We start from the raw sequence: 27,583 nt of genomic DNA on the forward strand, positions 1-27,583 counted from the left end.
GTGGGCTCTGGAGGGGTCAGCTGATCAGTCAACAGACATGCTTTGGTGTTCTTGTCCCAGCTCTGCAGCTTCTTGGCTGTACAACCTAGATGACAAAGTTGACTTCCGTGAGCCTCAGTCTCCAGATCTGTGAATAGGGATGAGGATGTGTGTCATGAGGAGCCAATGAGACAAGACCCAGTGCTGGGCTCATGGTAAAGGGCTGGGGAAGTGCCAGCTGTTCTTATCGTTAATTTTCTCATTGTATAATCTGAAAACTCCAAACACAGACTTAGTCACCAAAGCCCAGAGGACTAGATAGAGTCGCTGACCTTGTGCTCCTTCCTGGCCGGATCATCTGTTGCCGGCCTGGCCAGCAGGCGTCTTCCTGGGCCCCTCCCGTTTCATGCGCATTCCAGTGCCTCCTGCCCCCCTCTCCTCTGTTGGTCCCACTCCATGTCTATCCCAGGACCCCACCACCCCTTGCTTCTCAAGCCCTTGGTCTTTTGTGGATAACTACTCATGAGGGTCGACAGGTGCCAGGTTGGCTCTAGGGGTTCAATACTTAACAAGACACGGAGCTCACAGGCTGGTCGGGGAGGCAGGCATTGACCAAGTCATGACAGGTATGATGAGAGTTTTATAGGAGACAAAACCACACACGTGTCCTGGGTTTGACCCGCAAACCTGGCTGAGTCTCCCATTCCTTCTGCCTGTTCCCCCGCCCTCTATTCCCTGCAGGTCCACCTTGCCTTCACTTCTTTCATCTTCCCTTGTATCTATCTCCCAGCTGCCCCCCGCCTCTTATATATGGCAGCATAGCCTGGCGTTAGGAGAACAGGCTTCCATATGACAGAGCTGGGTTTGAATCCTGACTGTCACGTGTGGCTTTGCGTAAGTTGCTTCAGTGCTTTGATTCTGTTTCCTTGGGGGTTAATCCTAACCCTATTTCTGGGGCAGTTGTGAGGATTAAATGAGGCACCACTGTATGGAAAGCATGTGACATGGATTGTGGCCCATGCTGAGCACCAGTAAAGACTGTGGGTGAAGAGAAAGGCCCTGGACTAGGATTGGGGAAACTTGGTTTCTGGGCCTCTGTTTTGTCATCTGGAAAATGGGAGAAGTGAGGTTGAGGATGATGATAATTTCTCCGCTGGCCATTTTAAGGGAGGAGGGTCATGAGGACCAGATGGAATTAAGGAGCAAAGGGGAAGAAAGCTGTGATGCCCGGAGTGAAGGATCACTTGGCTGATCAGTGGGTGCGTTTTGGAGGGGGGTGGGCTGGAGAGGTTTTTTTTTTAAATGTTCTGCTTTCTTTCACTCTTTTTTTTTTTTTTTTTGAATATATTTCTTTATTTTTTGGCTGCATTGGGTTTTTGTTGCTGGGTGCAGGCTTTCTCTAGTTACGGCGAGCAGGGGCTACTCTTCGTTGCAGTGCGTGGGCTTCTCATTGAGGTGGCTTCTCTTGTTGCGGAGCACGGGCTCTAGGCACGTGGGCTTCAGTAGTTGTGGCACACGGGCTCAGTAGTTGTGGCTTGCGGGCTCTAGAGCGCAGGCTCAGTAGTTGTGGCTGGTGGGCTTAGTTGCTTCACAGCATGTGGTATCCTCCCGGACCAGGGCTCGAACCCGTGTCCCCTGCATTGGCAGGTGGATTCTCAACCACTGCACCACCAGGGAAGTCCGGCTGGAGAGGTTTTATCTTCCTACCCAGGAGTGAAAACCTGTGAAGGCATTGTGGCTAAGTGGATTTTCTCACTATCAGGAGATGGCTGAGACAGACCCTCCTGGCCAGCCTCCCTCCCTGCAGGCCAGCCCTTGGCATGAGGCCTGTTCGGCTCCTGAACCCTCCTAGCAGCAGGGGTTTAATTACTATAATGTCAGTAGCCATGGCTCGAGGCTTTCTGGTGGAGGGGAAACAGATTTGTCTTCTCACTGGGAGAATAAAAATCGATGGGAAGGAAAGGAAATGTACCTTCCTCTGAAGTACCCACTGCTGTTGGGCTGATGGGTAGCTTTCCTGGAGGTGGGGAGAGAGGAGCCTGGACAGCAGACGGGAGGAGACACAGGGTCCACTTCAAGGACCCTTGGTTCTTGCTTTTGTCTTCTGTGCCATGACTCAGCTGAGCTGCCTTTGTTTCTCCAGATCAGCCTACCAGTCATATATTAAGCAACAACTGTATGCCTGGCACTGCTCTTTAGAAATTTCTAGCAGAGTAGGGAGGCCAGGCTGAAAAATATGTAACTTTATTCATTCAATAAATAGTTATTGAACATCTATTTTGTGCCAGCATTGTTCTAGACACCACAGATATAGTAAAAAGAAACCATAAAAGATAAAAAACCTGGCCTTTGGAACATATATATATATTTTTTGAATTTTATTTTATTTCATTTTTTATACAGCAGGTTCTTATGTTATCTGTTTTATACATATTAGTGTATATATGTCAATCCCAATGTCCCAATTCATCCCATCACCATCACCACCCCCGCTTTCCCCCCTTGGTGTCCATATGTTTGTTTCCTACATCTGTGTCTCTATTTCTGCCTTGCAAACCGATTCATCTGTACCATTTTTCTAGATTCCACATATATGCGTTAATATGTGATATTTGTGTTTCTCATTCTGACTTACTTCACTCTGTATGACAGCCTCTAGGTCCATCCACGTCTCTACAAATGACCCAGTTTTGTTCCTTTTTATGGCTGAGTAATAGTCCATTGTATATATGTACCACATCTTCTTTATCCATTCGTCTGTCGATGGGCATTTAGGTTGCTTCCGTGACCTGACTATTGTAAATAGTGCTGCAATGAACATTAGGGTGCATGTGTCTTTTTGAATTATGGTTTTCTCTGGGTATAGGCCCAGTAGTGGGATTGCTGGGTCATATGGTAATTCTATTTTTAGTTTTTTAAGGAAACTCCATGCTGTTCTCCATAGTGGCTGTATCAATTTACATTCCCGCGAACAGTGCAAGATGGTTCCCTTTTCTCCACACCCTCTCCAGCATTTGTTGTTTGTAGATTTTCTGATGATGCTCATTCTAACCGGTGTGAGGTGATACCTCATTGTAGTTTTTTTTTTTTTTTTTTTTTTATTTTTGGCTGCATTGGGTCTTCATTGCTGCATGCGGGCTTTCTCTAGTTGTGGCGAGCGGGGGCTACTCTTCATTGTGGTGTGTGGGCTTCTCATTGCGGTAGCTTCTCTTTTTGTGGAGCACGGGCTCTAGGCGCGCGGGCTTCAGTAGTTGTGGCATGTGGGCTCAGTAGTTGTGGCTCGCGGGCTCTAGAGCACAGGCTCAGTAGTTATGGTGCGCACGGGCTTAGTTGCTCTGCGGCATGTGCGATCTTCCTGGACCAGGGCTTGAACTCGTGTTCCCTGCATTGGCAGGCGGATTCTTAACCACTCTGCCACGAGGGAAGCCCCTCATTGTAGTTTTGATTTGCATTTCTCTAATGATTAGTGATGTTGAGCAGCTTTTCATGTGCCTCTTGACCATCTGTATGTTTTCTTTGGAGAAATGTCTACTTAGGTCTTCTGCCCATTTTTTGATTGGGTTGTTTGTTTTATTAATATTGAGCTGCATGAACTGTTTATATATTTTGGAGATTAATCCTTTGTCCGTTGATTCATTTGCAAATATTTTCTCCCATTCTGAGGGTTGTCTTTTCGTACTGTTTCTAGTTTCCTTTGCTGTGCAAAGCTTTTAAGTTTCATTAGGTCCCATTTGTTTATTTTTGTTTTTATTTCCATTACTCTAGGAGGTGGGTCAAAAAAGATCTTGCTGTGATTTATGTCATAGAGTGTTCTTCCTATGTTTTCCTCTAAGAGTTTTATAGTGTCTGGTCTTACATTTAGGTCTTTAATCCATTTTGAGTTTATTTTTGTATATGGTGTTAGGGAGTGTTCTAATTTTGTTCTTTTACATTGTAGCTGTCCAGTTTTCCCAGCACCACTTATTGAAGAGACTGTCTTTTCTCCATTGTATATCCTTGTCTCCTTTGTCATAGATTAGTTGACCATATGTATGTGGCTTTATCTCTGAGCTTTCTATCCTGTTCCATTGATCTATATTTCTGCTTTTGTGCCAGTACCATATTGTCTTGATTACTGTAGCTTTGTAGTATAGTCTGAAGTCAGGGAGTCTGATTTCTCCAGCTCCTATTTTACCCCTCAAGACTGCTTTGGCTATTCAGGGTCTTTTGTGTCTCCATACAAATTTTAAGATTTTTTTGTTCTAGTTCTGTGGAAAATGCCATTGATAATTTGACAGGGATTGCATTGAATCTGTAGACTGCTTTGGGTAGTATAGTCATTTTTACAATATTGATTCTTCCAATCCAAGAACATGGTATATCTCTACATCTGTTTGTGTCACCTTTGATTTCTTTCATCAGTGTCTTATAGTTTTCTGAGTACAGGTCTTTTGTCTCCTTAGGTAGGTTTATTCCTAGGTTTTTTATTCTTTTTGTTGCAATGGTGAACGAGATTGTTTCCTTAATTTCTCTTTCTGATCTTTCATTGTTAGTGTATAGGAATGCAAGAGATTTCTGTGCATTAATTTTGTATCCTGCAACTTTATCAAATTCATTGATTAACTCTATTAGTTTTCTGGTGGCATCCTTAGTATTATCTATGTATAGTATCATGTCCTCTGCAAACAGTGACAGTTTTACTTCTTCTTTTCCAGTTTGTATTCCTTTTATTTCTTTGTCTTCTCTGATTGCCATGGCTAGAACTTCCAAAACTATGTTGAATAATAGTGGTGAGAATGGGCATCCTTGTCTTGTTCTTGATCTTAGAGGAAATGCTTTCCCTTTTTCACTATTGAGGATGATGTTTGCTGTGGGTTTGTCATATATGGCCTTTATTATGTTGAGGTAGGTTCCCTCTATGCCCACTTTCTGGAGAGTTTTTATCATAAATTGGTGTTGAATTTTGTCAGAAGCTTTTTCTGCATCTATTGAGATGATCACATGGTTTTTATTCTTCAATTTGTTAATATGGTGTATCACATTGATTAATTTGCATATATTGAAGAATCCTTGCATCCCTGGGATAAATCCCACTTGATCATGGTGGATGATCCTTTTAATGTGTTGTTGGATTCTGTTTGCTAGTATTTTGTTGAGGATTTTTGCATCTATATTCATCAATGATATTGGTCTGTAATTTTCTTTTTTGTAGTATCTTTGTCTGGTTTTGGTATCAGGGTGATGATGGCCTCATAGAATGAGTTTGGGAGTGTTCCTTCCTCTGCACTTTTTTGGAAGAGTTTGAGGAGGGTGGGTGTTAGCTCTTCTCTAAATGTTTGATAGAATTCACCTGTGAAGCCATCTGACCTGGACTTTTGTTTGTTAGAAGATTTTTAATCACAGTTTCAATTTCATTACTTGTTATTTGTCTGTTCATATTTTCTGTTTCTTCCTGGTTCAGTCTTGGAAGGTTATACCTTTCTAAGAATTTGTCCATTTCTTCCAGGTTGTCCATTTTATTGGCATAGCATTGCTTGTAGTAGTCTCTTAGGATGCTTTGATTTCTGCGGTGTCTGTTGTAGCTTCTTTTTCATTTCTAATTTTATTGATTTGAGTCCTCTCCCTCTTTTTCTTGATGAATCTGGCTAGTGGTTTATCAGTTTTGTTTATCTTCTTAAAGAACCAGCTTTTAGTTTTATTAATCTTTGCTCTTGTTTTCTTTGTTTCTGCTTCATTTATTTCTGCTCTGATCTTTATGATTTCTTTCCTTCTACTAACTTTGGGTTTTGTTTGTTCTTCTTTCTCTAGTTCCTTTAGGTGTAAGGTTAGATTGTTTATTTGAGATTTTTCTTGTTTCTTGAGGTAGGCTTGTATTGCTATAAACTTCCCTCTTAGAACTGCTTTTGCTGCGTCCCATAGGTTTTGGATCGTCGTGTTTTCATTGTCATTTGTTTCTAGGTATTTTTTGATTTCCTCTTTGATTTCTTCAGTGATCTCTTGGTTATTTAGCAACGTATTGTTTAGCCTCATGTGTTTGTGCTTTTTATGTAATTGATTTCTAATCTCATAGCATTGTAGTCAGGAAAGATGCTTGATATAATTTCAATTTTCTTAAATTTACTGAGGCTTGATTTGTGACCCAAGATGTGATCTACCCTGGAGAATGTTCCATGAGCACTTGAGAAGAAAGTGTAATCTGCTGTTTTTGGTTGGAAGTCCTATAAATATCAATTAAATCTATCTGGTCTATTGTGTCATTTAAAGCTTGTGTTTCCTTATTAATTTTCTGTCTGGATGATCTGTCCATTGGTGTAAGAGAGGTGTTAATGTCCCCTACTGTTATTGTGTTACTGTCAATTTCCTCTTCTATAGCTGTTAGCATTTGCCTTATGTATTGAGGTGCTCCTATGTTGGGTGCATATATATTTATAATTGTTATATCTTCTTCTTGGATTGATCCCTTGATCATTATGTAGTGTCCTTCCTTGTCTCTTGTAACATTCTTTATTTTAAAGTCTATTTTATCTGCTATGAGTATTGCTACTCCAGCTTTCTTTTGATTTCCATTTGCATGGCATATCTTTTTCCATCCCCTCACTTTCAGGCTGTTTGTGTCCCTAGGTCGGAAGTGGGTCTCTTGTAGACACCACATATATGGGTCTTGTTTTTGTATCCATTCAGTGAGCCTGTGTCTTTTGGTTGGAGCATTTAATCCATTCACATTAAGGTAATTATTGATATGTAGGAACATACATTTTTTTTGGTGATTTTTTAAAAAACTTTTTATTTTATATTGGAGTATAGCTGATTAACAATGTTGTGTTAGTTTCAGGTGTACAGCAAAGTGATTCAGTTATACATATACATGTATCTATTATTTTTCAAATTCTTTTGCCATTTAGGTTGTTACATAATATTGAGCAGACTTCCCTGTGCTATACAGTAGACCCTTGTTGGTTATCCATTTAAAATAGAGCAGTGTGTACATGTCAGTCTGGAACTTACATTTTAGTAGGTAAAACTGACAATAATAAACTAATAAAATAATAAACTATATGTTAATTATACTTTATGTTAGGTAGCAATAAATGATATGAAGAGAAAGAAAGGTGGGATGGGAGGGCAGGGAGTTCTGAGGGAAGAGTTATGATTTTAAATAGGTGGGGAGGATCTCACTAAGAAGGCGACAACTGATGAAAGATGTTTAGGAGGCAAGGGAGTGAGCGAGCCCCGGCGGAAGAGGAAAGAGCAGTGTGAAGGCACTGGATCGGCATTATGCCTGACATGGTCTGGGTAGCCTTGTCCAGTAAAAATATGATAGAAGCCACATCTGGAATTTTAGATTGTCCAGTAGCCATATTAGAGAAAGGAAAAAGAGAAATGTGAAATTAATATTAGTGATATTTTCTATTTAACCCAATATAGTAAAAATATTACCATTTCAACATATAATCAATGTAAAAAATTATTGAGATAGTTTAGATTCTGTTTTTCCTACAAGTCTTTGAAATCTGGTGTGTTGTGTATCTTACAGCACATCTCAACTGGACACTAAATCTTCACTGGAAATACCTGACCTGTGTTTAGAATTCATAAAATTTACAGTTAAAAAAGTAGACTCACACAGCCATGTTGTTGCAAATATATTTAAAAGTTTTCCAATAAATGAATGGAGTATCATTTTTAACATGTAAGTTATTGAAAATGAAATACATTAAAAAATTCCGTTACACTAGCCACATTGCAGGGCCTCAGTGGACACGTGGCCAATTTCTACTGTGTTGGACAGCGCAGGTCTTGGGCATGAGGTGAGTGATGGGGGCCTCGAGGGAGCTGGGGGGTATGAGGTCAGAGAGGAGGTGGGACCCACTGCAGGGTTCTGTAGGCCATTGTGAGGAGTTTGGCTTCTACCCTGGGTGAAATGGGAGCAGACGGAGGGCTTTGAGTGGAGAAGTAACAAGATGTGACTTACGTTTTAATAGGATGGCTCTGGCTGCAGTGCTGGGAACAGATGAGGGGGTGGGGGCAAAGGCGCCCGGTGAAGAAGCCGTGGTCACAATCCAGGTGAGGGGTCGTGGTGTTTCGGAGCCAGGTGGTAGCAGTGAGATGGTGAGAGTGGTTGGAGCCTTGGAATTTTTGGAAGGAAGGCATTCCTGATGAGCTGGATGCAGGGATGTGGAGGTGGGGGAGGTGGGAGAGAAAGGGGAAGGTCAAGGATGAGGCCAAGATTTCGGCCCAAGCAAACATAAGGATGGAATTTCCATTAATGGGGATGGAGAAGACTGTGGGAGGAGCAGTTTTGGGGAGAAGGTGAGAGTTTGGGGTTGGATTTGCTAGGCTTGAGATGTGTCCATTTCGATATAATGTGGGTGGCGTGTGCCCTGAGGTTGTGGGAGGTCAGAGGCCTGGGGCATGGCAGGCTTCTGCCCGAACCCCTGCGCCATACAGATGGCTCCCCTCCCATTACAGAGGGCAGTTCTTGGCACAGCTGAATTTTAAAAACTTTCAGATAAATTCTCTGTGCCTCCAGCACCATCGGTGCTTACTCCCTGAAGGTCGCTGGAAGTTGCTAGGGTCCTCTGGGTCAGAGCCATATTTCAAGGTCACATCTCCCTGCTCCTAGCTGACCCCAGAGCAGTATGATGAATAAAAAGAGTCATACATGGTCAAAAGCTCCCCCAGCATGCTGGGAAGGCCAATTTTAGGGGAAGTTTCTGAAACAGTACAAAACTCTGAAGACATGCATTCCTGATTTCCTAGCACTTTAACTCTGCAGGGATGTAGAGGAAGGGATTAACAGGCTACAGGTGGAGAGGGAGTGGAGAGGCGGGCGACCTCTGCCAGGTCTCAGAGCCAGGGAGGCAGAGAGGCCCGGCCCCTGGTACCCGCCCCCCCCGCCCCCCAGCCTCATGTTCACCAGCTGTGTCACTGAGTGCCTGGGGCTCTCAGGGACCATGCCGGGTGCCATCACACCTGCTCCCTTTCCAGCTGGGAAGAGAGTTGGGAAAGGGGGCAGGAGTGGCCTTGAAGGTCTTCTCCTACCCCTACCGGTGTCCAATGCTGGGACCTGGGCCTGGAGGGTGAGGGTCTTGGGACCTGTGGACCAAGGCCACTCCATTCTGGTAGCCCAGGCCTGCTGGGCACGGGTCTTCTGACCTGGGTTCAGATCCAGAGACTGACCCTTATTGGCTGTGAAACTTCAGTGATTTAATTTTTGAGTCCGTTAGTGCGTCTCTTGAATGGGGGTGATGGTGCCTGCCGGGGGCGGTTTTGTGAAGTGATGTTAATGAGTGACCTTAGCTCTGAGATGTGACACTTAGTGAATGTTGACTCTCAGTAAATATTGATTCCCTTCTTCCTTCCACGGATGTGAGAATTGCCTGTGGGCAGGCCAATTCTGCCCCCCGAGTGGTGGGAGATGGTGCAGAAGGGAACATCTGTCGTAGTGTTGGATTGAGGATGCCCGATGAGCAGCGAGTGTGGGTAGAGGAGAAGGAAGCACCTGCGTGAATGGGGGAGAGTGAGACCGTGGGGAGTCTCCTGCCTTCCGCGAGACTGGGATCTTGCCCTGTGCCTTTATTTTTATTTATTTATTTTTATAATTTTAAAAAATTTATTTATTTATTATTTTTGACTGCATTGGGTCTTTGTTGCTGTGTGTGGGCTTTCTCTAGTTGCGGCGAGCGAGGGCTACTCTTCGTTGCGATGCGCGGGCCTCTCATTGCGGTGGCTTCTCCTGTTGTGGAGCAGGGGCTCTAGGCGCACAGGCTTCAGTAGTTGTGGCACACAGGCTCAGTAGTTGTGGCTTGCGGGCTCAGTAGTTGTGGCTCGCGGGCTCTAGAATGCAGGCTCAGTAGTTGTGGCACATGGGTTTAGTTGCTCCGTGGCATGTGGGATCTTACCGGACCAGGGCTCGAACCCGTGTCCCCTGCATTGGCAGGCGGATTCTTAACCACTGAGCCACCAGGGAAGCCCCATCGCCCTGTGCCTTTAGATCGTGGCTCTCAACTGGGGTGATTTTGCTCCCCAGTGGGATGTCTGGCAATGTCCGCAGACGTTTTTGGTCATCAAGACTAGGAGAAGGCTGTTACAGACATCTCGTGGGTAGAGGCCAGGGATGCTGGTAAACATCCTACAACACACAGGACAATCCCCACAGCAAAGAATTGCCCAGCCCCAGTGTCAGTAGCTCTGGGGCTGGGAATCCCTGCTTTAGATGACTCATTCTCACAGGCTTCTTGTGAGGAGAAATGAGAAAACAGACGAGATTGCTTTATCAGCTTGAACATGCCATTCTAATCCCTCTCTCCCCCTACCCTTTTCTCAGGGTCAGCCCTGTGTCATGAAGGGCTCTGGACCAGGAATCGGAAGACCTGAGTTCAAAGCCCAACTCGGGGGAGTGTGTCCTTGTGTCTGGTCTCCGTGTCCTTCATCCTTGCAGGTCTCATGTGTAAACGGGACAGTGGTGTCTCCACAGTGGTGGGCTGTGGTGTGGACACAGAGTCTGCGTGGGGAAGACGCTCCATCACCTGGGATGTGCTGGCCAAGGGGAGGTGGCGGGATTAGAGCCTTTCTACATGTGCACGAATGACACTTTAGGAGAGGGGAGCCCAGGGATGCCCCTCTGCCCCTTCAGGGCCACATGACTGTTCCCCCAGGCCTGCTCCATTTCACTTCTTGTTTTGTGTTTTCTTGAACAGGTGGAGCTAAAGTCTCCATTTGGGAAGATGGAATTTGCAGGAAAGCGCAGAGCTATTATTTCTGGGCTTTGTGAGTGGGGGACAGAGCCGGCTGAGTGGCAGGTTTCCTGGCAGGGGAGAGACAGTAAGTGTGCCAGCCCGGCATCGCTAGAATCCTTTTGGGGTGAGTGGGCCAGGATTCCCCAGTAACCACCTCAGGAAACGAGTATTTGCTCTGAGCTTAAGACTGGCCGCAGGGAAAGACAGGCCCCACTGTCAGGGAAGGATCTGCATTGATATGTTGAAGGTCTGAGGATGTTCTTCTGGGTAGACTTTCCCTGGAGCCCATTCTGTGCCAGGCACTGGCCCCGGAAATGCTGGGGGACAAAGAGATGGACAGGACGTGGTTGGGGGGTGGGTGGCCAGGCTGCCACGACTCTGAGGAGAGGCAGGCTGTGACAAGTGCCCCAATGAGGTGCGGTGTCACGTGAGGGCATGCCGGTGACTCCTCGCGTCCGGGGGCTTCTTACAGGAAGTGGGGGTCGTGCGGGCTTCGTAGGTAGGGAGGGCTTCATGAGGCAAAAGGGAAAGAGTATTCCGAGCTGATGGCACAGTTTGGGCAGAGGCACAAAGTTGGAGAGTGCCCGGTGTTCTCAGGGGTTGCGGGGGGGGGGACAAAGGCAGCAGGTTTTCCTAGAAGTGCCGGGAAGAGAAGACTGGAAAGGGACGTGGAAGCTGCCCATGGGGCTTGCACACCAGGCGGAGGAGCCTGCACTTTTGTCTAAAGGAACAGGGAGCCATGGAAAGTGTTTGAGCAGTCTAGTGGCGTGATCAAGCCCCGGGAGAGGATGGATTGTTTCTAAAAGAAGGAAGCTTGAAGCAGGGAGGCTGGTTAGAAGGTTATTGCAATAGTTCTACAGAAGGAGAGGTGAAGGCTTGAACCAGGCTGGAGGCAAAGGGAGGGAAGATGGAGGAGGAGGCGGGGGCTTTAGGGAGGTAGGTGGTATGTGGGGGGCTTCACATTTCTCCACCCTGGATGTGGTGTGTGAGGGTCAAAGCGAGTACTGTGCCCTGATCCACTCACTGCTCCGCTCGAAACCAACGCCTTCTTGGAGGATGGGAGGCTGTGAGCACTGAAACAGCCTGCCAGTCCCAGAGGGCGGGGTGGCACAGTGCCCACACCAGCCGGCACCAGCCGCCCTGGCTGGGGGGCTTTCCTTCTGGAACCCACAGGGCTCCGCGCTGGCCTCCTGCCAGGCCCGAGGGAGATGGAACACACCCTCTTCCTGCTCGTTTTCAAAGACAGGGGTGGAACAGCGGCAGCGTGCCGGAGCCAGCTCCGCTTGGGCTCACATCACAGCTCGGGTGCTGACAGGCTGTGTGTTTGGGCAACTTGCCCAGTCTCCCTGAACCTCAGCCTGTGCATGTGTGAAATGGGGGTCATGGTGCTCAGCCCACAGGGTGTTGTGAGAGAGGATTAATAAGGACACAGGTGTAAAGTTCTTAGCTCAGTACTTGGCCACTCTTTCAATTTACAAGACACGGTGACAGACTGGCGTGACGGAGTGGGGAGAGCAGGGCCGTGTTGCCTGTAAAGGAGATGGAGCCCTGGGAGGTGGTCGAGATGGTGAGTTCTGTCTTGAGTGTGTCGGCGCTGAGGGGTTCGGCGGGGATCCCAGGAGGATACCCTGCAGGAATTGGGCAATGCCGGGGGTCTTCGAGCAGTGGGGTTCACAGGAACCACCCTTACTAGCTAGCTTGGAATCAGCTTTTCAAAACCCCAGCGTCATTGCAGGTGATCCCAGTGTGGTGCTCGGGAGCGGGGTTAGTAGGGCCAGCCTGGCCTTGGTCCTCAGCGCCTCCTGCCCAGAGGCTGGCCTCACCTCTGCCCAGGGCCCCACTGGGTCTTGGCCCAGTGCAGGCTCCAGAGAAGAGAGAGCCCTGGATTTGGGATCAGTGACCTCATATCCGCCCTGGCTCTGCCCCTTCCCTTTCAGGGTGACCTGGGCAGGTGTGGGCTCTCTGGGGGGGGCAGCATCCTCATCCATAAAGTGGGCATGGTTGTTGGGAGGATCCGTGAGATGAGGGCTGGGAAAGCCTCCCACAGGTGCCTGGCTCATAGGGGCTCTTGGCAAGTGTTTGGTGAATGAATGAAGGGAAAGCCGGGCGGGGGGCAGAGAGGGGTGGTGGGAGGCAGCCCCGGGGAGAGGCCAGGGGACAGGGAGGGTGGCGAGGGGCTCGGGTAGACCTTGGATCAACTCCTGGCTCTGCCACTTGCTTCCAGGTGTCATCCTCATTGCTGAAGTGTGTGGGTGGTGGAGACAGGAGCTTGAGCTTAGGGGCCGCCCTCATGCCTACCTTACCACGTGGTGATGGGTCTAGAGGGATAAATAGCACCAGGGACACACAGAGTGCCTAGGAACATGCATTCCTCCTTTAGTAAGTACGGTAGGCAGTTAGGGCAAAATTACCCCCAAAAGGCCGTCCCCAAATCCCTTTATTTCCCCAACTATGGCACTGTAAAGAGAAGTGGGTGGGGGAGCTTCTGAAGGCCGGGCTTTCTCGCTGCCCTGGCTGCCTGTCACGTATTCCTTTGCTCTGTCCTCTCCAGAAATGTGAGCCAGCCCTGTAGGCGCTGGCTGCAGCCACCTAAGGGCAGCAGTGCACCACGGCTGGGGAGGGGCCGTGGAGGAGCAGCCTGCTCCCAAGCGCACAGTGCGGGGGTGTGTTGTCTGTAGAGAATGTAAAAAAATAAGTGAAAGTAAAGAAAACCAGCTAAAAGTCCTTTGAGTACCACCATCACTGCTCAATAAGGTCAGTGATAAACTCTTCCCCCTCTAGGGCCAGATGCTCCCACCCCCTGCCCTTGGTATTCCCTGCCTAGAGGTCCTCCAGAAAAGAGCCTTGGAACTGTCAGTTCCAGGCGGGGAACTCATGGAGCCGTGGCCGAGGAAGCAGAGATGATTTGGAGAGTGAGGCATTTATGATTGCAGTGGCAGCTCAGATTTGGGGCCCAGGAGACCTCGCCAGGAAGCGAGGGGAGAGAAGGGCGTGGGGAGATGCGGGCAGTGGAGGTGCCGGCTGTGAGCTCAGGCTGGGGAGGCATTGTCTAGGCCCTTTGGACGTGGGCATGGAGAGGGTGTGTTCCATCTCCCTCGGGCCTGGCAGGAAGCCAGCGCTGAGCCCTGTGGGTTCCAGAAGGAAAGCCCCCCAGCCAGGGCGGCTGGTGCCAGCAGGTGTGGGTACTGTGCCACCCTGCTCTGTGAGACTGGCAGACTGCTCCCCATCCTCCAAGGAGGGACTGGTCCTTCATCTGGGGCGGGGAGGGGCCAGGGCTGCCCTGGGGCTCGGGGAGCTGGGAGGGTTTGGGGAAGATGGGAGACATGCTGGGATTCACATTTCTCCACCTGGCAGAACAGGATGTGCATGAGGGTCAAAATGAGCACTTTTAGGGTTTAATGACGATGATTTAACAGGTTTCCTTGCAGGGCTGTGGGAGGGGCCCATTGTGGAAGGATTGTGGGAGCATCTCTCCAGTCTGGAGAGCCTCAGTCGATGTACAAGGGAGGAAAGTGTGTCCCTGGTGTTGGATGAGGCCCAGGGCCCAGGGCAGTGTGTGCTTGGGATCTGGCAGTGCTTGGCCCCTTTTCTGTATGAACCTCTTGCCAGGGATCCGCAAGGCCTGGGTGTGTTTTGGAACCAGATACGTTTGGTCCCTGCTGTATCTGAAGCAGATGTGCATTAGTCCAGATGGGCCTCTGTGGTCCTGTGTCATGGGGCCCCTGCAGTGAGGAGAGCCCAGACCTTTGAGATTTGGGGGCATGAGGGTCCCTCTTCTGGATCTGCTCCCCAAAGCAGGTGCGTCTGGTTCCATTTGGAGCCCATTTGGAACCAGTGAGTGGGCTTATGTGTGGCTGTCTGTGGCTTCTGGGGCTGAGCAGCCAGGCTAAGCTTAGCCCATACGCACTTCCCAGAAACTCATGGCACCATCACAGTATTGGCTGGGTATTGAGGAGTTGGCAAGATGTAGTGTAGGAGCAGCAAACAGGTTTTATCTGGGCAACTGGTACTAGCCGCCAGAAGGGCTGTGTTGAGAAGGATCCTGAGGTGCAATCTGAGCTTGGTGGGAAGAGTGCTGTGATTGATTTGTGATGTCTATCCTGGGCAAGGAAGCATGGAGGAGTGGCAAGGTATTTGCCATCCCTGGTATGGAGGAAAGACAGCCTGTGTTTGCTTTTTGGTGAGTAAATTTTACCTCTCTGGGCCCCAGCTTCCTCGTCTCTAAAATGGGAGTAAAAATGTCTCCCTTCCAACCAGATAGACTAATTGTGGAAATTGAGTAAGAGAGTGGAGTGAAAGTACTGCGTAAAATATAAAAAAGTGATACAGGTGAAGAGTGGGGGTTTTGTTGTTACCGAGTCACCCAGGACCCCAAATGACATAATAATAGTAGTGTCTGTAGTCACTACTTTCTCTGGCGCACTGGACTAGACCACTCCGTGGTCTGTGCAAGAGCCATGACTGACAGGACGGGTGATCTGTACAGTGCCTGGCACCCACGCCCTTTATACACTCTTGGCCAAGGTGTCAACAAAGTGTTTGGTCATGTGTCCAATTGGAAGTCACTTCATTTCTCTCACTGACCTTCTCCCCAACTTAAGATTTAGAGACTGTTTTTATGTTTAGTGAGAAAAGGACAGAAAACCTCTCCCCTTGACTCTTACACTCCATTAAAGATAGCAAAATTGCTTTATAAAGTCTGAAAGCCTCACAAGAGCACGTACTAATAATGCATGAATTATGCAAATCTGTGTAGTCACTTGATTTGCATAATGGAGGGACTGGAGGAGGGCTGAGGAGGGGAAAGAGTGGGAGTGAGAGCGCCCGCCCAGATCTGTGCGTAACGGGGGACACCCATTCTCTCCTCCTTCCCCAGCCGCTCCTGGTCCTGAGGGGGACTGTCAGCCTTTCCCAGCTGGCCCTGTGTCTGTCCTTCTGCCGCCTGGCTGCATGGCCATCCCTCCCCCTCACAGGGGTGTCACCGAGGCAGGGGCACACTGACCTGTGCTCCCCTCTCATGTGGAACTGGCTTCATTAAATCTCACAGCAGCCCATCCGTGTACAGACAACTTTCCCCGGGAAGTCCCCCGGGTCATTATTTCTCCAAACTGTTCTGTCTCTCAGAGGTCGTGGGACTGCCATCTGGAGCTGTAACCATTGCCAAGTGCCTTTTGCTTTGGCTCTCTGGGAAGTGAGGGTGAGAAGGCATCTGGAGGAGAGAACTCACCTGACCTCCCTGGTTTCTGATCATTGCTTTGAAGGGTTTGGGCCTCTGGTTGCAAAGTGGGCTCCATCTTCTGCTTTTCCCTCCTGCCCTCCCTGAGCCCTTGCTAATCTTTGACTTCAGCTTTGATGAAGGCTGAGGTTGGGACTGAGGGTACTTGAGGTGTGGCTCCTGTGGGTGCTGCCTGGAAGCCTGGGCAGCTGGGGGGCTCAGACAGAAGGGGTATGGGTATCAGCTGCAGAGGTGGGGCGGTGCGAGGGGCCGGGCAGGGGGCTTCTCCAGAAAGTACTAACACTTCTTGTTCTGGGGAAGGAGGACGTTCTGCATGGTGGCTGCAGAGACCAGCCCTGGTTGGGGAGTGGGTAGGGGTATCTAGCTTCTGGAAAGTCTGAGCAGCCTGTGAAGGCTGCCAACAGGCTGGGTTCAGCTCAGTTCAACATACTTATTACGTGCCTGGCTCTGTGGGCCAGGGCTTGTGTTAGGTGCTAGAACCATGGAGATGAAAAAAGTGCTTGTAGCTCTTACTGAGCTCCTACCCTAGGTATAGGCTCTGTGCTAAGCCCCTTGTTTACATGTGTCATCTCATTTAATATTTACAACAACTTGATGAAATCACTGCTCTTATTTCCCCATTGTATGATGAGTAAGTTGAGGCTTGGTCACAGGGCCAGTAAGTGGCAAAGCAAGGCTTGAGCCAGGTCCTTTGACTCTGTAGCCCATTCTCCTGACTACGATGCTTTGCTGCCTCTGTAGACTCCTACCCAGACCCCTCCCTCAAGGGTCTTATGGTAACAGAGGTGTAAGCAGATGATGGGTAGGGTGAAGTATGGTCAGTGCAAGGAGAGAGGTTTGAGCCAAGAACAGAAGTAGCACAGAGCATTTAATTATGTCAGGGAGGGCCAGGGAAGGCTTGGAGAAGGGGTGGCCCCTGAATAAACCACAGAGGGGAAACCAGATTCTATCTGGCACTTGAGTCAGTGGGCTGTGGTGGAGAGTGGGGGGCTTTCAGGTGAGCAGGGCAATTCCAGATGCTCTCAGCCCCCTCCTGCACAACTTGCAGGGTGGGACTGGGTGAGGGGGAGCTGACAGATTTCAGGGGATCATGGCTGGGACAGGCAGGTGTGGGGTACTGCCCCAGGGGCTCCTTTCCCATATGTTCAGCAGCTGTGCTGACCTCCCGGGCCTGGCCACACAGCCCTGAGAGCCGGGGGGTGTCTGTGGGTGCCTGAACTGTGTATGGACTCTGCCTGCCTGGGGTGAGGCCTCAGCTGGTCACATACCCACACCCACTCAGGCCTGAGCGTGGGGCCGCCATCAAAGCAGCCCTGAGAATTCTTTGCACTCTGGCGCACAGGGCTGAAAGGACCTCTGTCACACAGAGGAGGGGTCAGAGGTTCAGAGGGGAAGTAACTTCCCCAAGTCCAACAGCCGGTGAAGAAGCAGATCAACCCCAGGTTCTCGGGTCTGAGCACTAGCCCCTCACCTGCTGGCTCCCCAGGGCTCCCACCCTTTCCAGGCTGTGTGTGCCCTGCTTAGCACCCGCTGTCCTGTACTCACGCACCCACACACATACACTCTTGCTGTGTTTCCCTCATGCCTGGCCATCCTCTTGGGATCCTCTTAGGCCAGGGCTTTGTTCTGGAGAGAATTTAAGTGGTTGAGGAAGGAGCAGAACCTACTAATTCCATTACTCCCTGAGAGGCCCCTCACACACACTCAGCCCACTCTCCCCAGCCCCGCCTGCCCGTGGTGTCCTTGCTCCTGCCCTGGGGATGCTCTGGAGCGGGGAGAGCAGTACCTGGTAGATCTGAAAGACTTTCTGTAGGAAGTTTGGAGTGAGGGGGCCTCCATACTGGAATCACAGAGGTGTGAGCTGGAATCCTGACTCCATCACCTACAAGCTGTGTGACTTTAGGCAAGTGACTTAATTTCCTTGAGTGTCAATTTCCTCATTAAGAAAATGGGAGTAATAATACCTTTGTGGTTCCCAAACTTTGCTACATTTTGGAATCACCTGGGAATCTTTAAATAGTGCTAATAATGTCTGATTTCCAGCTTTCTACCTTCTGATTTCATTGGTTTGGGGTGCAACCTGGTATCCGGAGTTGCAAAAACTTTCCAGGTGATACTGAGCTGCAAAGTTGGGAACCACGTCATAGAGTTTGGGGGGGATTAAAGGAGATCATGCAGACATGTGGGGAAGACTCAGTCAATGGAGGTGATTATTTTTTAATTCAGTTCCCTGCCTCTCACGCCATTTATTATGGGATCTGAAGGGAGAAGGAGGGTTTTCATTTCTTCTCCATGGTGGGTTTGCCTTGAGTGCTGACCCTGAAGTGGCTGACTGTGGCCCATCTTGACTAGAAAAGCCCTTCCTTCTTTTCCCCCTCTCAGGTTAAACCAGAAACTGTCGCTGCAGCCCTAGGGCAGGCCTCCGTCTTCCTGATAGTCTCCAGGGAGTTCATGATCAGACCAGGATGTCTGAGAGGGAAGCTGGAAGGAGTGGGGGTTGATGGCACATGACCAGGCCTCCATGAGTCTCTTCCTGGTGGCTTTGCAGATGGAAGGGCTGGTCCCCACGCAGGTCTCTAGGAGACAGAGGGCCAAGATGCTGACATGTGGTACACTAAGTCTGGATGTGGTGGTCTGATCTGGGGTGGGGCTGGGCTCAGGGGAGGGTGTCCATGGGGACAGAGTTGGGGAGGGGCCCCTTCCTTGATACCCTCTACTCTGCTCCTTGGCACCATTGGAGGCTCGGCAGACCTGAAGTGGAGGCTGTGAAGGAAGACACATTTCCCTAGATTCCTCAGCTGTTCTGACAGGAAGTAGTGCGTCACTGGGCTGACAGGAAGGAAATGGCTCTGCTATTTGGAGAGAAATAGAGAATTCTGACTGGGGCCGAGGAAAAAGGTGTTTACTTGTAGAAGCTGTTTTGTTCCAATATAGGGACTCTTTCTCCCCTCAGGCGCTTGCTCCCTGTTTATTTTCCTTTGAATGACAAAGATTGAATTTAGCTAATGAGGAGCTGAGAGAGGGAAGTGAGAGGGGGTCCTGTGAGATTTCAGAAGGTGGAGAGTCTTCGCAGGACGTACATCCTTCTGCTTTTAATCTGTGTTTCTTACCCAGCTTCCTGCTTCGGGGAGCTGGAAGGCAACAAAGCATTTTGTGATCTCACACACCACTCTCTCCTCCATCCACAAACCATACCTTGGCAAATGCCTTTGATTTCTATTTCTTTTTACCACCCGCAAAAAACACAGTGAATCTTTTAATAGCACGAGGCCTTTTGGATCACTAACCAGTCGGTCGCCAAATCCTATCCATCTGAGTGCCTAAAGTGCACTCAGAATAGACACTTTTAATAAAATACATTCCCTTTAAGCCAGGGTAAACCTGTGAAATTTGTACATTTCTTTGAGAGCATCTCTACAAATTTTACAGTATTGAAATCACCACCCAGTGACCTTTCAGGAAGTACTAGATAAATTATAAGAGACAAATAGACAGACCAAAAGGAGAAGTACAATTTCCAGTGCCTTTCCTGCCAGGTTCTCAGGTTGAGTCTTAGAAATCCCTGGCTTCCTGTGTACCCCTCCTCAGCCTTGTGGCGGCCCCTGCCCACCTGCCTCTCTCCTTGCCTGCCCGCCCGGGTGTCCTCTGAGATGTTTGCAGCTCTTAGAGGCAGCTCTGGTATGTGGCTCCTGGCACCTATTCCTGTCTGTGTTTGCCTCTGCGCTCCATTATTCAAAATGTTTCCACTGGTGGCCAGAACCCCCAGAAATGCCCTTGGGGCTGGCCGAGGGCTGCTTTGGAAAGGCTCAGATTCTCTGCCAGCCGGGGCTGCCCCATGCATGTGGCAGGGAGTCCTCGGCCTTGCCAAGTGAGAACCAGGCTGGGGTCCAAGCCCAGCCAACCCTCCCAGTGGTCCGAGGCCAGCCCTTGGTCACCTGTGCGTGGTTTGTCCACTTTGTGGATCTCCTCACCCCCGCCCCTAGGTCAGGTCCCCGCTGTCGTCTCTCCAAGTTGGGCACCTTCCTTCCCTACCAGTTGGTGGTGCTCAGGGGATGTAAACCAGGTATAATATGCTGTTCTTACTTTGTGTAGGGAAAATAGAATTTGGAAGGCTAATGGCCTATCACGTCACATCACTTAGAGCCCCTGAGGGGTCTTCTGGAGACTCGCTGCTCCTTTGGACTCTGGGATCTGCTCCCCCTGCAGAGCAGGTACCCAGAGACTTGGAGCCGTGCTGTGGGGTGGTGTCGCACAGCTGCGCCCTGCTGCCAGGGGACTGCTAATTGCAGAGTCCTTGATGGCAGTGGCCACACGTTGACATGCTCGTTTCATGGAAAAGTGAACTCGGTAACCAGTCTGGCTGCTTTGCCATCACTGTTCAGTGACCTGTGTTCACATAAGCTGCAGGCGTTACTCAGGGCCTCTGGATCTCAGTTGCTCTTTTCCCCGCAGAGATACCACCTCACATGACTCCTGGTTGTGGCGAGACCCCACTGCCCTCCCACATGGGGAGGAAGGGAGATCAGAGAGAAAATCGGGGGTTGAATATTCTGAGTGCTGCTGGTCCTTCTGGAGGTTAAGTAGCTTCATGAGGAACATAAACAAGGCGCTATCAGTGCTGCCCAGGGGTTCACTCACTCCTTAATTTGATAATTAATTCTGCAAACATTAATGGAGTTTTTCTCACATACTGGGCACTCTTCTAGGTGCTGGGGGTCAGGGAGAAACCGGAGGATGAAAAAGACCTTGTTTCCACACTCAAAGAGCTCACAGCCCAGTAAACAGATACTTAATGCACTTAGATTGTTTCCCAGAGAGGCCTGATGTCCAGCAGAGGTAGCAGAAGAGGAGGTGGCTCGGGAGGGTGGGGCAGTGGGAGTAGTGAGAGCGTATTTGGGTCTAGGTTGACTAGGAATGCGATAGGCCAAGAGAGGAAGGTCACTCCTGGCCCAGGAAACATGTGCAAAGACCCAGAGACATGAAAGTGCAGAGCATTTTGGAGGAGTGTGAATAAAGACAAAATATGGCTCGAGTCTATGGTGTGATGGGGCTGGAGAGGTAGGCAAGGGTCAGATCGTGCAGGTGCCTTGCTTAAGGGGTTCACCTCTATCCTAGAGGCCGTGGGGAGCCACAAAAGGGTTTTAGGCAGAGGGGTGGCACAGTTTGTATGTTTTTAAAAATTTAGGTCTTTTTAAAAAATTTAAATTAAAATTTTTTTATTATTGAAATATAGTTGATGTACAATATTATATGTTACAGGTGTACAATATAGTGATTCACAATTTTTAAAGGTTATGCTCCAGTTACAGTTATTATAAAATATTGGCTATATTCCCCATTTTGTACAATATATCCTTGTAACTTATTTTATACGTAGTAGTTTGTACCTCTACTACCTCTGCTAATCCCCTACCCCTATATTGCCCCTCCCCCTTCCCTCTCTCCCCTGGTAACCACTAGTTTGTTCTCTACATCTGTGAGTCTGCTGCTTTTTTGTTATATTCACTAGTTTGTTATATTTTTTAGATTCCATGTATAAGTGATATCATACAGTATTTGTCTTTCTCTGTCTGGCTTATTTCACTTAGCATAATACTCTCCAAGTCCATCCATGTTGCTGCAAATGGCAAAATTTCATTCTTTTTTATGGCTGAGTAGTATTCCTTTGTGTGTGTGTGTGTATATACAGATATAGATATAGATATAGATATACAGATATAGATATAGATAGGTAGATAGTTGCTTCCGTATCTTGGCAATTGTAAATAATGCTGCGGTGAACATTGGGTGCATGTATCTTTTCGAATTAGTGTTTTTGTTTTTTTCAGATATACACCCAGGAGTGGAATTGCTGGGTCATATGGTAGTTCTGTTTTTAGTTTTTTGAGAAACCTTCATACTGTTTTTCACAGTGGCTGCACCAATTTACATTCCCACCAACAGTGTACAACGGTTCCCTTTCCTCCATATCCTTGCTGACCTTTGTTATTTGTAGACTTTTTGATGATGGCCATCCTCACAAGTGTGAGGTGATATCTCATTGAGGTTTTGATTTGCATTTCTCTGATGATTAGGGATGTTGGGCATCTTTTCATGTACCTGTTGGCCATCTGCATTTCCTCTTTGGAAAAATGTCTGTTCAGTTCTTCTGACCATTTTTTTCTTTTTAGTTTTCTGTTGCCTTTAATTAACATCTAAATAGATGCTGTATTCTTCTATAATTACAATATGGAAATGTCTATGAATAAAATAGGTAAATTTTTTGTCACATGCCTAGGAAAGAATGGTGGCAGTAAGATTCATCCAAGGTTTTAGCAGCAACATCTACACAGCCAGGGCATGGTCAGTGTTTGGGGACAGAGGTAAATATCTGCAATCCATGCATACCTTTTTTTAAAAAATTTATTTATTTTATTTATTTATATTTGGCTGTGTTGGGTCTTTGTTGCTGCGTGTGGTCTTTCTCTAGTTGTGGTGAGCGGGGGCTACTCTTCGTTGCAGTGCATGGGCTTCTCATTGCGGTGGCTTCTCTCGTTGTGGAGCACGGGCTCTAGAGCACAGGCTCAGTAGTTGTGGCGCACGGGCTTAGTTGCTCCCCGGCATGTGGGATCTTCCCAGACCAGGGCTCGAACCCGTGTTCCCTGCATTGGCAGGCGGATTCTCAACCACTGTGCCACCAGGGAAGCCCCGTGCATACCTTTGATTTCTTCTTTTAGTGCCTGATTTACCGTCTGGTGCTGTTGGACTGTTCTCTTCTTAAATTCTTCCAATTCAATTTGAATTTCATAATTGCCCCACAGCCTCCTGAAATGTCAGTGACTTTGATAGCTGTAGCTCGAGGAAACTTTTCTTTGAGAATTTGGGTCACTTTGAGCTCCCCCTCAGTCTGCGAGGCAAACATGCGCTGAGCACAGTGGAGAAGAGGAAGGCGGTGGGTTCCGCTGAGCAGAGGCGCTGCCGCGGCCTGGCTCCACGCTTCCATGACCGGCCAATGTGGCCTGCTGTCCTTCTGCCCATTTTTTTTTTTTTAATTTAATTAATTTATTTTTTACACAGCAGGTTCTTATTAGTTATCTATTTTATACATATTTAGTGTATATATGTCAATCCCAATCTCCCAATTCATCCCACCACCACCACCCCGCACCCCACTTTCCCCACTTGGTGTCCATATGTTTGTTCTTTACATCTGTGTCTCTATTTCTGTCCTGCAAACCAGTTCATCTGTACTATTTTTCTAGATTCCACATATATGTGTTAATATACGATATTTGTTTTCTCTTTCTGACTTACTTCACTCTGTATGACAGTCTCTAGGTCCATCCACATCTCTACAAATGACCCGATTTCGTTCCTTTTTATGGCTGAGTAATAGTCCCTTGTATATATGTACCACATCTTCTTTATCCATTCGTCTGTCGATGCCTTCTGCCCATTTTTTAATCGATTTGTTTGGTTTTTTGATGTTGAGTTGCATGAGCTGTTTATATATGTTGGATGTTAACCCCTTATCGGTCATATCATTTACAAATATTTTCTCCCATTCAGCACAGTTTGTGTTTTATATTAACTGCTGTGGAGTCTACATGGTATGGCAGAAGGAGCACTGGAGTAGGGGGTCTAGGGAGCTAGATTCTAGATCTGGCCCAGCAGCTGATTGACCTCAGCCAGGTCTAGGCTTCAGTGTCCTGGTTTGTCAGATGAGAAGACTCCAAGAACTGTCCCAGCTCTGACACTCTCCACACCCATGACCACCTCTGTTTTTGGCTCCCATGCCTTTTCTTCTGTACTTGTCTCTCTACCTCTGGCCGCCTGACCCATGTCTTCTGGCTGTCCCACCTTGCTCGGCAGCTGGTGGCAGCTGGAGGGAGAGGGGTGAGTTCTCCAGGAAGAACGTGCACTTCTGACCCTCATAGCTCACAGTTGCCTGGCGTTTTCCAGCCCTGCAGGAATACCTTCTCTCCGCGCCCTCCCCGCGCCCCCCACCCCTGCCCCAGCCCACCTGGCTCCCCACAACTCACAGTCCTGGGCCCAGCTGGGTTTCTTCAATGAAGCAATTCATTCCCCTGGGCCTAACCCTTCCCCACGCCCCCAGTCCACCTGGCCCCAAGTGACAAGAGGCAGCTGATTTGGACTCACCGCCCGGAAGCGAGGGACATCTGCATGGAGAGATGTCAGTGCCTTTGGCCTGTACAGTCTTTTTCCTTTGCTTTGACCCGGGTTTTAAAAGCTTAGCAAGTCATCAGCTGCAGTGGCTGTCCGGGAGCCCCAGCTTTGCTCTTCCTGCTCAGGGACCCCCAAGCCACTTCTGCAGAATTGAAAACGGCTGTGGCTGGAAAGACAGGTTTTCCTCACAAGCATCATTTGTTCCACCGCCTTTGCAGGGTTATCACTCTGATCCTAGAGCTTCTCCAGGCTGAGGAGCCCCGGGGGACAGCTTGGCTGCAGTTTCTCTTTTCCTAGGTCTTTGATCACAGCTGTTATATTTAAAGGCTTAAACAATGGGTTCTAAACAAATAAGTATCTGTTTAGTCAGTGGAATGAGGAATTTAAAGGTGACTCAGACTCCCCTCCCCCGCCCCCAATTCTAAGTGCTATTTACTACCTGAATGATGAGACCTGTAATGGAATCATTTTGCTTGATTCTCCTCTCCTTGGGAATTTGGCATGGTATTTCATTCATTCACTCACTCATTCATTCATTCGAGTGCTTATTGAGTATCCACTACTATGTGCCAGGTCCTGTGTGAAGTAATGGGGAGAGAGAGACAAATAGGACCCAGACCCTGCCACAAAGCAGCCTAGAGTCTGGGGTGACTACCCAGTGGGAGCCCAGGGGCTCCAGCACGGTGAGTTCCATTCAGACCTAGAAACTCTAGCTGACAGTCTTAAACCCTGTTTCTGGAAAACAGGGAAATAGAAATAATGCAAGAGGGAAGAAATGTGGGTGAGGAGAGTGAGATGAGGGCGGAGGAAAGAGAGAGATGGAAGAAAGGAAGCAGCAAACTTTCCCACGAGAGACTGCAGACGGCCCCCCAGTTCCCTGCGGCAGCTCACAGCCACGGGCAGCAAGAACCCAGGAGAGGGGAAGGCCCTCCGCTCCCTCTCAGCTCGGCCCTGGCAAACTGGGTCATAGGCAGGGCACTTCCTGCTTGGTGCCTCAGTTCCCCCATCTGTAAAATGGGGCTTTGGACTGTGGGATCTCGGAGATCTTTGAACTAGCGTTCTGTGACCGGTGCAGGGCATAGTAGATATGGGGCAGGAGCCCAAATAAAGGCTCTGGAAGTAGAAGGAAGTGTTCCCCTGGCTTCTCTCATCTCAACACTGAGACACCCTTAGGTGTCTGGGGCCTGTGGGTGTCCTGCCATCCCCTCGCTAGCAAGAGGTGCCTTCTGGCTACTCTCCCTGCTGAACAGTGGAAGAAGGAAGGTTCTGGGTCTCCATGTTTGTATATTTTCTGGTGTGGACATTTCCTTCTTGGAGTTTCTTATCTTTTTCTTTCTGACAGTAAGGCCGCTTGAATTGCTCCAGGTACAGGGTGACTCTGCATGGCGAGCATGCAGCATCTGATGCTTTGGACTGACTCCTTGGCAGGCCTGCCTCTGGATGCCCTCAGATGCTGACCCATATGCCTCGCCCTGGGGCCGGGTCAGACTACTGAAGCCCAAGGGTCACATTCCGAAGGGTTCCGGTACAGGTCACACTCATTGATTGCTAAAGAAAACAATGTTTTGGCAACACAGTGTTTGAAGAATTGGGGTTCCTAGCTGTGTGACCTTGGGTAATTGCTTAAATATTCCAAGTCTCAGTTTTCCCATCTGTGAGATGGGAGTGGCTCTCCCTATCTCTCAGAGATCAAATAGGAAACTTCAAGAAAGTGCCTTGTAAGCGGGGAGGCTCTAAACTGACATCCACAGGGCAATGATTCAGTAGCAAATATATTCAGCCTTCTCCATGGTTACAGCCTCTTCTGTGCTGAGTAATTCAAGCCACAAAGGGTTAAGGCAGCTAGGCACGTGACTGAGATTGTCCATAATTGATGGAATAAACCTTAAAAGAGTGACGTATAATTGCAGTTAATCCAGGCACTGTGACACTGCCCTGCTAAAAACTGTCTACTAATAATTACTTTGATCTAACAAAATGATGCCTGTCTGTAAGTCTGGTAGCAGGGACCCTGGCCAAGGGTCTGCAGCACTGAGCACCACCCCTCCCACTGGACAAGGTGGGTGTGGGAGCTGGGAGACGTGGAGGCCAGAGGGCAGGGAGGGGCCCTCAGTTCTCTCAGACCCTAAGGCAGCAAATGCTACATATGTAGAGTGATCGTGTGATTCACTCTACATATTCACTGTCTAAATGGGGACACTTTTGAGAGTATGATATTAATAATTGCTACTCATATTAATAATTATGCTAGACAACAGACATAAGCTGGTCTCCTCAGAGCAAACCTGGATATGTATGGTCAACATGTACATAGACTGTTTTGGGCTTCTGGGAATCCCTAGGTGGTTGAGCATTTCCACAGTTATGATTTGGTCTTCACAATAACTCTGGAAGGAAGAAAGGATTTTTACTCTCATTTAATGGAAAATAAAAATAGTGCTAGAGACAAACCATTCCAGCTGTGATCTTTGCCATGGCTTCCCTGGTGGCTGAGCCAATGCAGGTTGAGGACAGCTGGCCAGGATCTGGGAGCTCCGGGGCTGGGGAAACACGTGGTGCTCAGAGGGAGAGACCCAGCAGCTCAGGCTTCAGAAGAGCTGCAGCAAAGTGACCATACCCACAGAGAGTGCAGGGCACACTTCCCAACAGGGCCTTTGCCCGGGTCCTCTCCAGTCCTGAACTCGGAATCAGAAGACTCCTCCCTTTACTAATCATGTGATCTCAGCTAATTGTGTGATCACTGTGTGCCTCAGTTTCCTCATTTGTCAAGTGGGGACAATAATTCCTTGTTGTAAGGATTAAGTGCGATCCTATATGAAAACGGGTGGGCTCAGAGACTGACATGTCATAGGTACTCAGTAAATCCTTGTAGAGTTTGAATCTGGAGAGAGTTTCCAGAAGCAGTATCCTTTAGGGAACCGTGGGGATCCTTCTGCCTTGAAACAGTTCTGACTTGGGCCAAGTAGGGTGGATGTGCTCCAGCCTTGAGATCGGGGTTGCCTCAAATTCTTGCAGGGAGGAGGTGGATAAGAGAAATACATGGGGGAATTGAGAGCTTCCTGACTCCCCTAAGCTGTGATGATCTACTGCATGCTCTGTGCGAGGTGGGGACTGCACCCAAGGAAGCTTCAGGCCTTGTGATTCCCTTGAAGCTCTGCACACACAAGCAGCCCACGTTGGCCGGCAGCCCTGGCCTTTTAGGCTCGAGGATGAACTTGCTCGGACATGGGCAGGAGACACGGCTCCTGTGGTGCCCTGTTGCTGGAAGTGATGGCACCTCAGAGCCAAAGGTAGGCGGGTTGGCAACAGTTTGGTGCCAGAGAGCTAGTGAGTGAGAAAGAGAGAGAGATAAAAGTGCCACGTTCAGCCTATTAATAGCCGTGTTTGGTCTCCACCACTTCTATCAACATCGTCCATCACATCCAAACAATCGAAAGGCTTGTGCCAAATGGCTAGGAGTTAACAACTCATGGCTGTGCTGAAT

At 48.6% G+C, this 27,583-nt stretch overlaps 1 protein-coding gene and 1 pseudogene across 2 annotated transcripts in view; one reads left to right on the plus strand and one right to left on the minus strand.

Annotated features, from left to right (window-relative positions):
• KCNN3 (potassium calcium-activated channel subfamily N member 3) overlaps positions 1–27,583 on the plus strand; it is a 173,951-nt gene that overhangs the window by 12,001 nt on the left and 134,367 nt on the right. The window lies entirely within an intron of this gene.
• LOC133088140 (bolA-like protein 3) lies at positions 22,277–22,915 on the minus strand (annotated as a pseudogene).

Source organism: Eubalaena glacialis, chromosome 3, assembly GCF_028564815.1.
Source record: "Eubalaena glacialis isolate mEubGla1 chromosome 3, mEubGla1.1.hap2.+ XY, whole genome shotgun sequence".
Lineage (NCBI taxonomy): Eukaryota > Metazoa > Chordata > Mammalia > Artiodactyla > Balaenidae > Eubalaena > Eubalaena glacialis.